Source organism: Lepidochelys kempii, chromosome 12 (genome assembly GCF_965140285.1).
Source record: "Lepidochelys kempii isolate rLepKem1 chromosome 12, rLepKem1.hap1, whole genome shotgun sequence".
In the NCBI taxonomy this organism is placed as follows: domain Eukaryota; kingdom Metazoa; phylum Chordata; order Testudines; family Cheloniidae; genus Lepidochelys; species Lepidochelys kempii.
In genome coordinates, this window is record NC_136391.1 from 13,451,975 (window position 1) to 13,465,549 (window position 13,575).

The window sequence follows — 13,575 nt, forward strand, 5'->3', positions numbered from 1 at the left end:
TGGGATCTGAGAAATGTACTCAGAATGTCTCAGCTAAAACACAAGGGGAAACAGGTTGTTTAGCATAAGTAGTTAACACACACTTCAAGGGATGTTTTCACTACTTTTGAAACCATTTGTTTTTTTGGTTCAAAATGACTTTTTGTTTTAAAGTTCAACTTAATTTATACTAAAACCAGGTTAAAAAGAAAAATGGTTGAAATCAAAATGAAACATTTATAAATTATTGAAAGAAAACATTCCATTCAAGTTAATGGATTTGGGGTGGCGGGGGTAAGAGGGGGGGTCTCTCAGTTCACAACATGTTTGTTTGTTTTTGTTTGTTTGTTTAGATTTTGACTTTTTTTGTCCTGATTACAGACAGGAAAAGTCATTGAAATCTCAATCTCAGGATGGGAAAACCATTTCTTGACCAGCCCTATTAATGGGTCTTTCATAAAACAGTAATGAGTTTGTAAATGGAGTTAAAAAAGAAACATGAATGCAATGTTATGACTAAAAATTTTAAACTTGCAAAGCGTAGGACAGTTCAACAGATTTTTAACTTCTGTAGCAATTGTAAACTGTCCTCCCCCAACCCTGCATACATATCATATGCAGCATCATATTTATTAATTTATCTTAGGGTATGTCTATGGTAGACATGTAATTTCCAGCTTGGGTAGAAGTACATGCGTTGATCGAGTTAGCATATTAAAAATAGCAGCAGGCCTGCAGTGATACAGGCAGTAAGAAGCCTAAGTATGTCCTTAGGGTTTCAGACTGGATTGTCCTTGGGTAGCTACTCCACCCCACCATCTGCACTGCAGTGGCTAAACTGCTATTTTTAGCACATTAGCTCAATCAATACTAGCAAGAGTAAATCTAGCCAAGCTGGAAATCACACCTCCAGCTTCACTGTAGACTCCTCTGTATGGACCAGTGGCAATTGCTGGTGGAAACCTAACTTTGAGTTTCCTAACTCTTGCAAGTGTAAATCTGAACTAATAGTGTTGTATTAGCAAAGGGCCTGATTATCCCCTCTTCATCACTGAGGAGAGAGAATGCAGATTGTGAGAGCAGAAGTAGGGCAGTGCCATTATTATTCCCAATCCCTCTGAGCCCCTCTGTGGCTGCACCTCAGTTATTCTGCTCCATGGATCAGGAGGCAATAGTCAGGAGGGACCAATGGAATGATTTCTCTCTGATGCTGATCTACTGTTGCCAACCCTCCAGGATTTCCTGGAGTCTCCAGGAATTAAACATTAATATATAATTAAAAATTGTCCTATGATGACACCGCCAGGAATATGTCCAACCAAAATTGGCAACCCTGCACTGATCCCTCAAACGAATGGTGTTCTTCGAATAAGTTAACTATGACCTCGGTTTCCACATCCCTTAAATGAACACCAACTCCGGATGGGTTTTCAGGGACAATGGCAGCATAGTTGACCACTCCCTAGCAGTGTGTCTCCATTGGCCTCCCCTGCTGGCCATGTCAGTCTGATAACATCCTATGGTGCCTCTGTGGAAAAGCCTTGAAATGTATAATCTTATCCAGGAAATTTCAGGGGGAGAGAGGGCAAGAGGAGCAGGAAATGTGCCTCCCCACCCTGCCTATCCTCTACCTCCTGCACAGATTGTTCTGTTCTCTTGGCATTGGCAAGACCGACTCAATGCCATGGAATGTGGCTTAAGTCTCCTTTCTGTGCTGAAGGAGAGGCGGATGTGTTTGCAGAGGATCCCTTCCCTTGATCTAAGGGGGGAAGGGGATGATATGGGCTGGAATTTTACCAGATTGTCCAAAAAATATCTTTTGGCCCGAAAACAAAGCAGGGACATGACAGCCCAAAGGAAAATGTTTGGAAAGTGATAAGCACTCAAAGAAAGAGGGGTTACAATTAAAGTTACTCCTTAATCATTATTACATCTTCTCAGTAGCGACATAATGAAACCTTGGTTAAAAGACTACAAAAGCACTGTTCTTTTGTTGTAGTTTACAGTAGGGCCCCATCCTGTTCCTTTACCCATGGTGAGTAGGCGGCTTGTAAGCTCAGGTGAGTATGATTGACAGGATGAAGCCGATTGTAGTGAACACAGGGTCTGATCCTTCACCAGTGACATCAGTGGGAAAACTTTGTGTCTCTAGCTTCCATGGAGGTAGGATCAGACCCAAAATGAATTTAACTTCCACACTTTGTGCTCTGGATTTTTCTCTTAATTTCTTTCAAATTCCAGGGCCCACATTCTGGCAAGACTTAGAGGCACCCACCCAAAAGTCCATGCCCAGCAGAGGGAGCCTGGGACAGAAGACCACCCCTACTCCAACTCTGCAGACCCTCCATGACAGTATAACAGGTAAGGGCAATGAAGGGGTGGGACATGGTAGTCAGGCGTATGATCTTTCTGTCTATATATCCCTCCGTTTCCTCTGCCACCCAAGCTTCTACACCCAGCAGAGAGCTATGGGTGCATACCACATCTAGATTATTCTTGCTCCTGTCAGAAATAATCTCCACGAGGACTGAACATAGGCACATACATACTAGGGTGGAGATGGGGTGCCTATTTAGCATTGTTCCCAAATCTGGCCCAAGATATGGAAATGAGTGAATTTTTGTTTGGCTGGAACACTTTTTGTGGAGGTAATAATGTTGTACAAAGAGGGATATGTAAAACACTCTCAGCAAGATACATGTTGCAACTCACTCAAACGGCCTGATTAGTATGAGTGAAGGTGAGCCATCTGTGAAGGTGAGTCATTGCCTTAGAGTTTTACAGTAAGTATGAACATCACATCCTTAGCCACAAGGCAAGTATATCACAGGTATATTCTAGGGCAAGAGCACTGATGCAGGAAGAACAGCATGCTCTTAAGCAGAACTTCTGTGGTTACAATTATAAGAGCTTTCATACAGCTGCACTGTTTTATTAAGCAGAAAACATCCTCTCCACTATGTAGGGGAACAGCAAATCCCACAAGTGACTGCTCTCTTTTTTTTCTTACCTTTAATTTACTTGTACTTCATGTCCATTGGCAGCACAGCATCAGTAATGCTAAAATTTATCTTTACACCTATTGTCTTAGGTAAGATTATATCAGCAGCTCCAGATGGACCAGTTTTAGGAATAAATTCTACTTTCCCTTATCATTGACAGGAATCACATTTACATATTCTACTGGTGGAACTGATAATGTACAAGATGATTAATGTGCTTCGATGTACTGATACCTGTAGACTGTTTGATCAATGTCTCACGAAGAAAGTGTCTTTCATTCAGTACGCTTAGAGTCCAAAAACACCCTGTGATTAATGTAACTAAATGTTTGGGGTCAGCTGAAGCTACAGTTTCTGTTCCTGATTCAATATCAAACTAAAGAGAGGTCACAGGAGAGTGGATTAGTCATGTGAAGAAAAAGTCTGGGTGTGTGACTTCAGATATCAACTTAAAAAAAGCTACAGAACAGTTACTTCTACAGTAATCCACAGAGTTTTTCACTTCGTTGTTAAACACAGAGCCCAACGTGCTAAGTCTTTTAATATCAGGATATTTTCACTATACAAATTAAATGCGGCTGATTCAGTCCTCCTTGTTGAAGTCTGGATTTATTCAGATTTATTTATTACAGTTAGTAAACTAGGAAAATCCAAGTCTCTGAAGTTATTCCCAATAGGAAGTGTTACTTAAAGTTGGAACAGAACAGTATAAAGTATATTAGACTTCTTCCCAGTTTTATTTGATGTAACAAAAAGCATTTGGATTTTTTTTAAATCCACATAAAGTTAGATGCAGCTATGGAGGAACTCTCTCTGCATGTCAGTGGTTCTCAACCAGGGGTATGTGTACCCCTGGGGTATATACAGGTCTTCCCAGGGGTACACCAACTCATCTAGATGTTTGCCTAGTTTTACAATAAGCTACATAAAAAGCACTAGCAAAGTCAGTAAAAACTAAAATTTCATAGAGACAATTACTTGTTTAAATTGCTCTATACACTGAAATGTAAGTACAATATTTATATTCCAGTTGATATATTTTATAATTATAAAGTAAAAAGAGAGAGTAAACAATATTTTACTAATAATGTGCAGTGACACTTTTGTATTTTTATGTCTGATTTTGTAAGCAAGTAGTTTTTAAGTAAGTTGAAACTTGGGGTACGCAAGACAAATCAGACTCCAGAAAGAGGTACAGTAGTCAGGAAAGGTTGAGAGCCACTGCTGTATGTCACCCTTGTATGCCACTGTAACAATGTGGGGTGGTGCTGGGGACAGAATGGTGTGTGTTGGGGCAGGAAGGGAGTTCCACTAGTATACACAGACAGTGTTGGGTATGTTGCAGGAGTCACCATAACTTTGAGTAGCTCCTGATGAGCTCATTTATGACCGGGACTGTACTAATCCCTAGAGTAGCCCAGAATAGGGAAGACATTGAGGCCTGGTCTACACGGGGGGGATCGATCTAAATTATGCAACTTCAGCTATGTGAATAACATAGCTGAAGTCGACGTACTTAGATCTACTCACCGCGGTGTCTTCACTGCAGTGAGTTGACGGCTGACGCTCCCCCGTTGACTCCGTGCCTCTCACTCCAGTGGAGTACAGGAGTCGACAGGAGAGCGCTTGGGGATCGATTTATCACTTCTAGACTAGACGCAATAAATTGACCCCCGCTGGATTGATCGCTGCCCACCAATCCAGTGGGTAGTATAGATATACCCAACGATGCTTAAAGGCATCTTCATCCCCACTTCTTCCTAGCTGCACTTTCCTGTACCTGTACCTCCCAGAGAACCATACAGAGTCTCAGCCCTCATTTCGGAAATACCAGAGAGAGGCTTTCATGTATGTTGGTAAATTATGCTGCCACTACAATTAGTCTTTTGTACCCTGCATCTATTTTGTGGGGTTTTTTTGCGTCTTTTAAAAAAAGCTTTTAATGAAGCTGCAATCACAGACCGTTTGGAGACGGACTTGCATTTGGTTATTAATATGAACAAAATCTCTCCGTTGGTTGAGAATTGGCAAAAAACATAATACTGATAATTCCTCTGGTTTGGGTTGCGGGGTTGGGGGACGCGACAATGTATGAAAATATAAAATAACTTTTCTGTGGTAAATGCACCAAAATAGAAAGGGGAACCCACCACGTATTATATTCCAAACATGCACACATAACTACCCATTATTAGTGAAGAACAAGTCTAGAGAGAGGTTTGAGGCTAAATTGTGTCTGATTCTGTGCAGATCTTCTAGAGGAGAGAGCCTGCAAAAGGAGGCTTTCATCTCTGTGTAGCCTTACAGGGAAGAGGCATTTATCTCTCAGAGCTGGGATTAGTCCCATGCTCAATCCACGAGGCCAGATTGCCTCTCATGCTACTGAACTGCTTCTCCTTGTGGCTGAAGATCATGGTGCCACAGAAGAGCTGATTCAGGCACAGGCTTTATACTGCCATTGGTGGTATTGGGCGGCATTGTCTCCCATTGCTGAGAACTGACCTGGGATCGTTCCAGAAATCAAGGAACTTAATGGCTATGATTCTTCCAGAGTGGCTGTGGGTGACTGTGACTACTCTATGACTTTAAGAAAAACTCTGTGACTAGCTTTCATCCCTAGTGATTAGCTTGCATGGGACATTAGGAAAAACTTCCTAACTGTCAGGGTGGTTAAGCACTGGAATAAATTGCCTAGGGAGGTTGTGGAATCTCCATCATTGGGGATTTTTAAGAGCAGGTTGGACAAACACCTGTCAGAGATGGTCTAGATAATACTTAGTCCTGCCTTGAGTGCAGGGGACTGGACTAGATGACCTCTCGAGGCCCCTTCCAGTTCCATGATTCTATGGTTACATCTCATTGCATTTCCAGGGCTACACGTTTATAAAGAACAGGCTGAAAAACTTGGTTTATGTCCTTTTAGTGATAGCTGAGATTCTCCCTTTATTTTTAAAGTACCCCAAATTGGGGGGGAGTGGCTCAGCTGTGGGCTTTGCAGACCCCAGAAGTCAGCTCTGGAGGCCTAGAAGTGAAAGTGTGAGAGGTGTCAGGAGCAGACAAAGAAAGGATGGGGGTAATAGTCTGGAAAGAAGAGTAGGGTGTAGGATGGTCCTGAAAGGCAAAAGGGTTTAAAGGATAAAAGACCTTCGGCTAGAACCATTTTAGGTTCCAACCAAGGCCAAGAAGCAAGTCAGAAAGACGTGGTGGAATGTTAGAGCCACCTTGGGAGAACAGAAGTACTGTGATTTCCTAAATTTTCTAAATCTAAAGAGAAATAACTAAATCTAGAAGACAAGAGCAGTAACCTTGAGGATAGTCACTACCTCTCTTCTCTGTCTTCTCATAACATTGGCTCCCTTAGCTCAGGAATCTCACCATGCCTAAAGTAATGCTTGAAGTGGATCCAGAAAACAAGAGTTTAGTTTTGTGAAAGGCTTCTGAAGTTGTTTTCATTCTGAGGCAGAACAAAAATGAGACATATGGAGAAAGAGACCCACACCAGAATAACCAACAGGTTAGGGCACTCACCTGGGAAGTGAGGAAACCCAGGTTCAAGTCCCAGTTCTGAACCAGTCAAAGTAGAGTCTTGAAGCTCTATATTGTCTCCCAAGTGAGTGGCCTACCAGTAAGCTGGCATTTTGCCCTCTCAGTTACAAGCTAGACTTAAGAAAACTTTCTGTTGACAATTCCCATTGAAACTAGTCTAGTTCCACAAATGTTTGGCTTCAACAAAATGTCATATTTTTTTGACCAACTGTAACACCCATGTTGTAATACATATCTTTGCCAGGTAGGATGGCACAAAACAACTGTTAAGCTGGCTTCACCAGCCCCTGGAGGTGATGCCTTTTGTATGGGAATCCCTTTCAGGACTCCTACACCACCCCTTTTCTGGCCCCCGATGCAAAGGTCTCACCAAGGGAAAGTGTGGCCTGGGCATCGCTATGCTCCACTGATCCCAGTCTGTCGGAATGGCCTTTCGGAGGCCAAGAGCAGTGGCATAAATTAGCAGTCATATGGCTGCCCTAATTTACACTGGGGATTGGTCTGGCCATCAGACAGTCCTGGTACTAGGGAGGTCTGTAGAGTGACTGTCCCTTCCCTTCAACACCTTGAGCTACACTAAATACATCTCAACTGTAGCTGAGGCCTCTGCAGTGTTAGAAGTATTCATATATTTCTTTATCATAGAACCTTTTCAAACCCCATTAGCTTCAAACAAGCTTTACAATGTGTATAACTACAGGCAAAAGTGCCTATTTGCTTGCTATATAATGCAAGTTGTTTACCCCTTCAGAATGCCTGTGTTGAGATTTTTCCTTTTTTTAAAAAAAAAAACATGTCCCTATGCAGTATGATACAAACCTAATAAAAGCACAGATATTTAAATAAGCAACCACAGATAAAAATACAGCACTCCAACGCCCTGTTTTATAATTAAACAACTGATTTACAGCATTATAGCTGACAGTAGCTTTTAACTTAGGGAAGCCATAAGAGCCTCTGAGACCATATTTATTATTCAACAAAATATTCAAGATTAATAAAGGTATCTTTAATACTAATATAGCTGCAAGAGTTAATGTATGTAAAATAACTATTTTGAAAAGTATTATCAATAATTTTAGGAATAATGTACATGCATAATGAATGAATATTGCCCATGGGTATTAACTTGCATCTTGGCCTGATTTAGAATGGAGAAACTCCGCATTATAATGAAAGGTAGAATTATCACGTAGTATAACTGCTAGGTTTATCACTGCTTGGTAGGATCCTAAAACTGTCATCAAAATGTTAAAATTACGCTCACTTAAATGATCTATATAATACAGAACTATGTGCATATGGATTTATTACCTCAGAATAATGCAAACTTCCACAAACATTTTATAAATCAATGTTAATCTGCTCTAAAGATGTACATCAAAATAAAATGAAATGGCACTTTAAAATAGTATGGTCTCTAGGAAGAGAGCTTACCAAATCTGCTGTCTTAATTTAGAAATGGGATGAATTTATTTCCTCCTATTCTTGTCAATGGAAAGATTTATTTTTTTCCTATTAATCTCAGATATTTCTTAAATGACTCGTGTTAGATTTATTAAAGTGGAAAGAGTTTTTTTTTCCTTTCTGTGAATTAGATGGGATTTTTAAAAAACCCACACTAAAAAGTGAAATGTGACTTCCATTCTTTTAGAAGAAGGTCTAGCTATACAGTGCAATGGATCCCCAAGGACATACTTAAGACAGAGTTACTCTCTTAAGAGTACAAACCAAATCAAATGGAATAATAAAATGGAGCTACTTTATACCGAGAATAAATATGTTGAGAAAATAAGTTTAATTTTGTAAACACTTTCTTATATCTAAGGAGTTTAGGCTAGATATTTGTTGAATACAAATGATTATATATTTAGTGAGGTTCAACTACTGTGTTAAAGATTTGTATTGCACTTTACTGGAATCACCACTAAATATGCTTTTAAACATCAGTTGGCATGTAAGAGCATACGGTGAGAGTCTTTCAATGTGTAATATAGCAATATTTTAAATTATATACTTCTATAATGAATTACATAAAATATGAAGAGCATGATAGTCATCAAAATCTTTTTCCGAATTCTTCATGGTCCAATCAGTACTATTTAATTAAAACTATTTGGTACTTTAAAAATTTGGCCTTGTTAAATTTATTTTGACACCTAAATCCAGCTTCAAGGGCCCTGATCCTACAAGGAGACTTCTCTATCCCATTTGGATCTCACTTCAGGATTCGGCCTAATTTTACAGTTGAGGTTCAGCAAATACAAACAGCTGTAGGTACAAAAGGTAGAATTGAAAGCTGTCTTATTAGCTGTTATTGCAAGGGCCTAACATACTCTTGGGTGCTAAAAAACTAGCAATGCTATTGTTTTTTTAAAAAAAAAGAGTGTCTACAACTGAGGTGACACATGCAACACTTAGGAGTTGGCTTTAAAAATGGTGGCCCTTCTTATAACCCGAGGTGTTAGGAGAATGGTATATTTGGTATAAACAAAGTATTAAAGTGAACTTAACTTCAGAACTTCAAACCATCTCCCAAATCATCAGCCTCAGCAAGATCTAGGAGAAGTATCATACATGACATATTCACATCTTATCCAAAGCCCACTAATGTCTCTACTGACTTTCAAAGGGCTTTGGGTCAAGCCCATACAATTAAATCTATGGATCTTTATTCATGATCCATACTAGGGGCTGGAGTTACTGTGCCAATAGTGCTCCTGGCAGTGATTTGTCTAACCCAAGCACACTGTCCCCAGGAATGCTGGGACACGTAGGCCAGAGCATTCTGCTACAGTTTACACTATGCACTTGCTAACCCATCTCAAATGGCTGGTACAAAGAGGAGAGCATGGCCAAGTCTTTCCCTGCCCCCCTCCCTGCCCCTCTTACTGGTGGTTGCTTTGTGCAGTCCTTGTTCCAACAGACCTCAAGGACTGGCATTATGACTAGCCGCTGCACAGTGTCACAAGGAAAGAAAGCTTCTAGGTCCTTCTGTCCTCTTTTCCTTTCCACCGTTTTGCACCTGATTGGGGTTAATCATAATCTATGGATGGGTTATGAAATACTTCTTAATTAAAGGCTCATCTGGGTAGGCTTTTCCTAATTCCTCTACTGTGCTGTAGCTTAGTTCCAAAACCTAAACTGGTTTCCCTCTGAGTGTATAAAAAGTATTATTCTTTTTAGTATTTTCACAAACCTGTCATTCCAATAATATTTCAGCAAAATGTTCAACTTTTATTAAACCCAAACTAGATTTCACTTAAAAATAAAATCTTTGCTTGGATTCATTTCAAGCTACTTAGTTTCTTCAAAATCATTTGAGTATGTAGGGAAGAACACTTAAAAATTATTGCTGAAGAGGAGGAAGGTTGCATTGGGTATGTCTTCTGAGAGATTGAGGAATGAAAGCAAATGGGAATGAATGAACAAATTAATGATTAAAGAAGATTTTTATTTATTTATTTATTTATTCTGGAGGCTCTGTCCAGCCTGGCCTCCCAGGTTTGAGTAATCGTTCACTGTCAACATATGGCAAGAGATTCATTCAATTAAGATTAGTGGCATGGGGGTGGGGGGAAGGTTTCACAGTTTACTTTCGATTAGCATTGTCTTTCCTCCTATCTCATAGTGATTATGACCCCTACAACCAAGATAGTTTAAATATATTAGATCATGAAAGTAAATCATTTGGCTGGTATGTATAAGAGCGAAGAGGAAACAAGCTTAATGGCCATTTATATTTTAGATGCTTTTTTTATTGCTTTGTAAAGAGCCTCCTTTCCATTTGCACATCTTGAATCTAATTTGCTTATAATTGGCTCTTACTCAGATCCAAACACTCAGACAGCGGTACAGTGCTGGAACAAGGGCATCTGATACTGTATGCAATTTACTGCAGCAAAGTAGTGTAATTCCCAATCTTATTAATTTTGAAGGTGGATTAGTTTCTTTTCCTTTGAGTCTGAAGTGCTAGAGGAGTATATTAGGGACATTGTTTCTACATCAAAAGTTAGCAGGTAAATAAGTTTTAAAAATTAGCTAGAAATTTACTGTACCCATATCCCTTCCCTCATCACAAAACCATTTTCTGCTGGAGTAAATGGGATAAATGCTGTGGAAGCCAATGAAGCTGAGCTCATTTACACCAGTAAAGAATCTGGCTTTATGAGTTTTTTTTTTTTCCTTCCAATTTTTTTTTTAACTTGCATTAGAAAGGAGAAGGAAACTAATCTCACTGTGTTATCCATTCCACTATAGCAGTTCGTCCATTTTCCATGTCTCTTAGGGCTTGTTGACAGATAATTTGTACCACTTCAGCTATACTGGTATAATTTAAAGTGGTGTACAACATTCTGGTGTGGATATAGTTATACCACTATGGCAAGGGGAAGAGGCTATACCAGTGTCAAGCACCTTTATACTGGTATAACTGTATCCACACTAGGGGCTGAACTAATATAACTATTCAGGTTTAAAAAGAAAAAACACCACCTTAACTGACATAATACCAGTTCAAAAACTATGTGTAAATCAGGCCTCGGTCCTCTGAGAACTTTGCAATACAGTCGAACCTCAGAGTTACAAACACCTCAAGAATGGAGGTTGTTCGTAACTCTGAACAAAATGTTATGAACGTCTTTCAAAAGTTTACAGCTGAACATAGTCTTAATACAGCTTTGAAACTTTACTACGCAGACGAAAAATGTTGCTTTTAACCATCTTAATTTAAATGAAACAAGCACAGAACCAGTTACCTTACCTTGTAAAAAAAAAATGTAAACTTTCCCTTTATTTTTTTAGTAGTTTATGTTTAATATAGTGCTGTCCTATATTTGCTGCTTTGTCTTTGCTGCCTGATTGCATACTTCTGGTTCCAAATGAGGTGTGTGGTTGACCGGTTAGTTCATAACTCTGGTGTTCATAACTTTGAGGTTCTACTCTATTAGCTTGTTCGCCAAGGGCTTGATTCTGATCTCACACAGATTTTATGAAGGTCTGCTTCAGTGGAGTCATTCCTGATTTACATTGGTATAATGAAATCAGAATCAAGCTCTAAAGCAAGTTTAAGCAGTAAAAGGTGTAAAGCACTCCTTTAGGAGTCTATGTAAATCATAAGTTCTTAGGGCCAGATCCTCAGCTGATTTAAAACTTCAGTGACACCATGTCAATTAATACCAGCTGAGGATCTGGCTCATAAAGTCCATGTGTACATAGCCTTTTATCTGTGCCTCTGAATTCATATTCCAATCCAGTCTGAGTACTAAGGGTAATGAAATCAGCAGTCTCAATTCAGTCCCTGGTAGCATTAATTCACATTACAAAATCATTATACATAATTTGACACTGTTGTGCACAGTTAGCATAGAGAAGAACTTGTTCCATGTCTCTGGGGACATGGGTCCCTATAGATAAGAATGGGTTTATGTGATGGGAAAGTGTGGTGAGAAGTGCAGCTGGCTGGTTAATAATGAGGACTTTGATGTTCAGTGTTGCTAGTCCCTTAACGCTCATCAAGACCAATATTTGTCAGAGTAAAAAAAAAAAAATTGTAAAACTGTTTTCTAAAAGGGCAACTGACTAATATTTGCCTCGTGGAAGTTTAAAGATAAATTCATATTTTTCAAAAAAATATACATATACTCTATTTAAACACAAAAAATCCACCCTTTTCCATTGGTTTTCTAAAACATCATTGTAGGAGTTTGGAACATTTTTTTTTAATTTTGTTTATTTTAAACCAGGTTTAAAGTATAAATCTGGCAAATTAGCCACTTTCCTAAAGCCTCAATCCCATTGACATCAATGGGACTACTCAAGTATGTAAGTGCCTACAGGATTGGTGCCTAAATAGGTATTTTGGGACAAATTTCAGATATGGACAAAACCAAGAGTAAGCTGTAAATCACAACCTCGCGAGGTGACAGCTGAGCAGTTTTTATGGCCTACTTTACCACACCTTGCAATAATTAAATCTTTAATTACTAGTAAGGCTACGTTTTAGTCACAGGTATTTTTAGTAAAAGTCACAGACAAGTCACGGGCAGTAAACAAAAATTCACAGCCCTTGACCTGTCCATGACTTTTACTAAAAATACCAGTGAATAAAACTTGGGAAGGGGATGACCGGTTGCTTGGGGGGATGGGTGGGGGTTTGGGTGTTGGAGGCGAGAATGGACGGAGGGGGACAGGGAGACAGAGGGCTGAGGCATGAGACGGGGTGAGGTGGGCTCCCCAGAAGCGCTGACATCCCCTTCGCTCGGCCACTAGGCGGAGGCGTGGCCAGGCAGGCACCGCCCCCGCAGTTCCCATTGGCCGTGGTTCCCAGTCAATGGGAGCTGTGAAGCCGGTGCTCTGGGCAGAGGCAGCATGCAGAGCTGCCTGAGCTGCCCCGAGCCAGGTGCACCGGCCGCTGTAGAAGTCACAGAGGTTACGGAAATTCACTGAATCCGTGACCTCCATGAGAAACTCGCAGCCTTCATTACTAGTTCTATTTGACAAAATATGCATCCGATGAAGTGAGCTGTAGCTCACGAAAGCTCATGCTCAAATAAATTGGTTAGTCTCTAAGGTGCCACAAGTCCTCCTTTTCTTTTTGCGAATACAGACTAACATGGCTGCTACTCTGAAACTTGACAAAATATGTGATTGATCCTCCGTATTTGAAGGCTAAGGAGCAACTCTGTCTCAGAAAACAAGAGTGGTGATTACAATCTCAGTCCTAAAGAACAATGAACATATTCCTAAGCAACTAGTTGTAGCCCCAGTTTCAGTTACAAGTTATGCTCTTTTCGCTCTTGAAAAGCCATTACCCTCTAGTGTCAGATTGGGGCAGACTAGACAACTGGCTAGGAAGCCTCCTCCTGTAGTTACCAGGATCTACAAGCTAGACAGGGATCACTTAGCATTGGAATAAAAATATGAAGCCAAATGCTACAGAGCAAGGACTGGACTCAGCTTTTATCAAAGTCAGTGGAAAGATTTCCACCGACTTGAATGAGAGTTGTCTCTTTTACTATATGTTTTGGGGTATGGGGATGGATATTAT

General features: G+C 40.0%; 1 protein-coding gene across 1 annotated transcript in view; it reads left to right on the top strand.

Annotated features, from left to right (window-relative positions):
• Nucleotides 1-2,286: 2,286 nt before the first annotated feature.
• The window catches only part of IRX3 (iroquois homeobox 3), a 106,560-nt gene continuing 95,271 nt past the window's right edge, over nucleotides 2,287-13,575 (top strand). The window contains exon 1 of the mRNA XM_073307590.2: nucleotides 2,287-2,340. The gene's annotated coding sequence lies outside the window, so the exon portion shown is untranslated. The remainder of the gene's footprint in view (nucleotides 2,341-13,575) is intronic.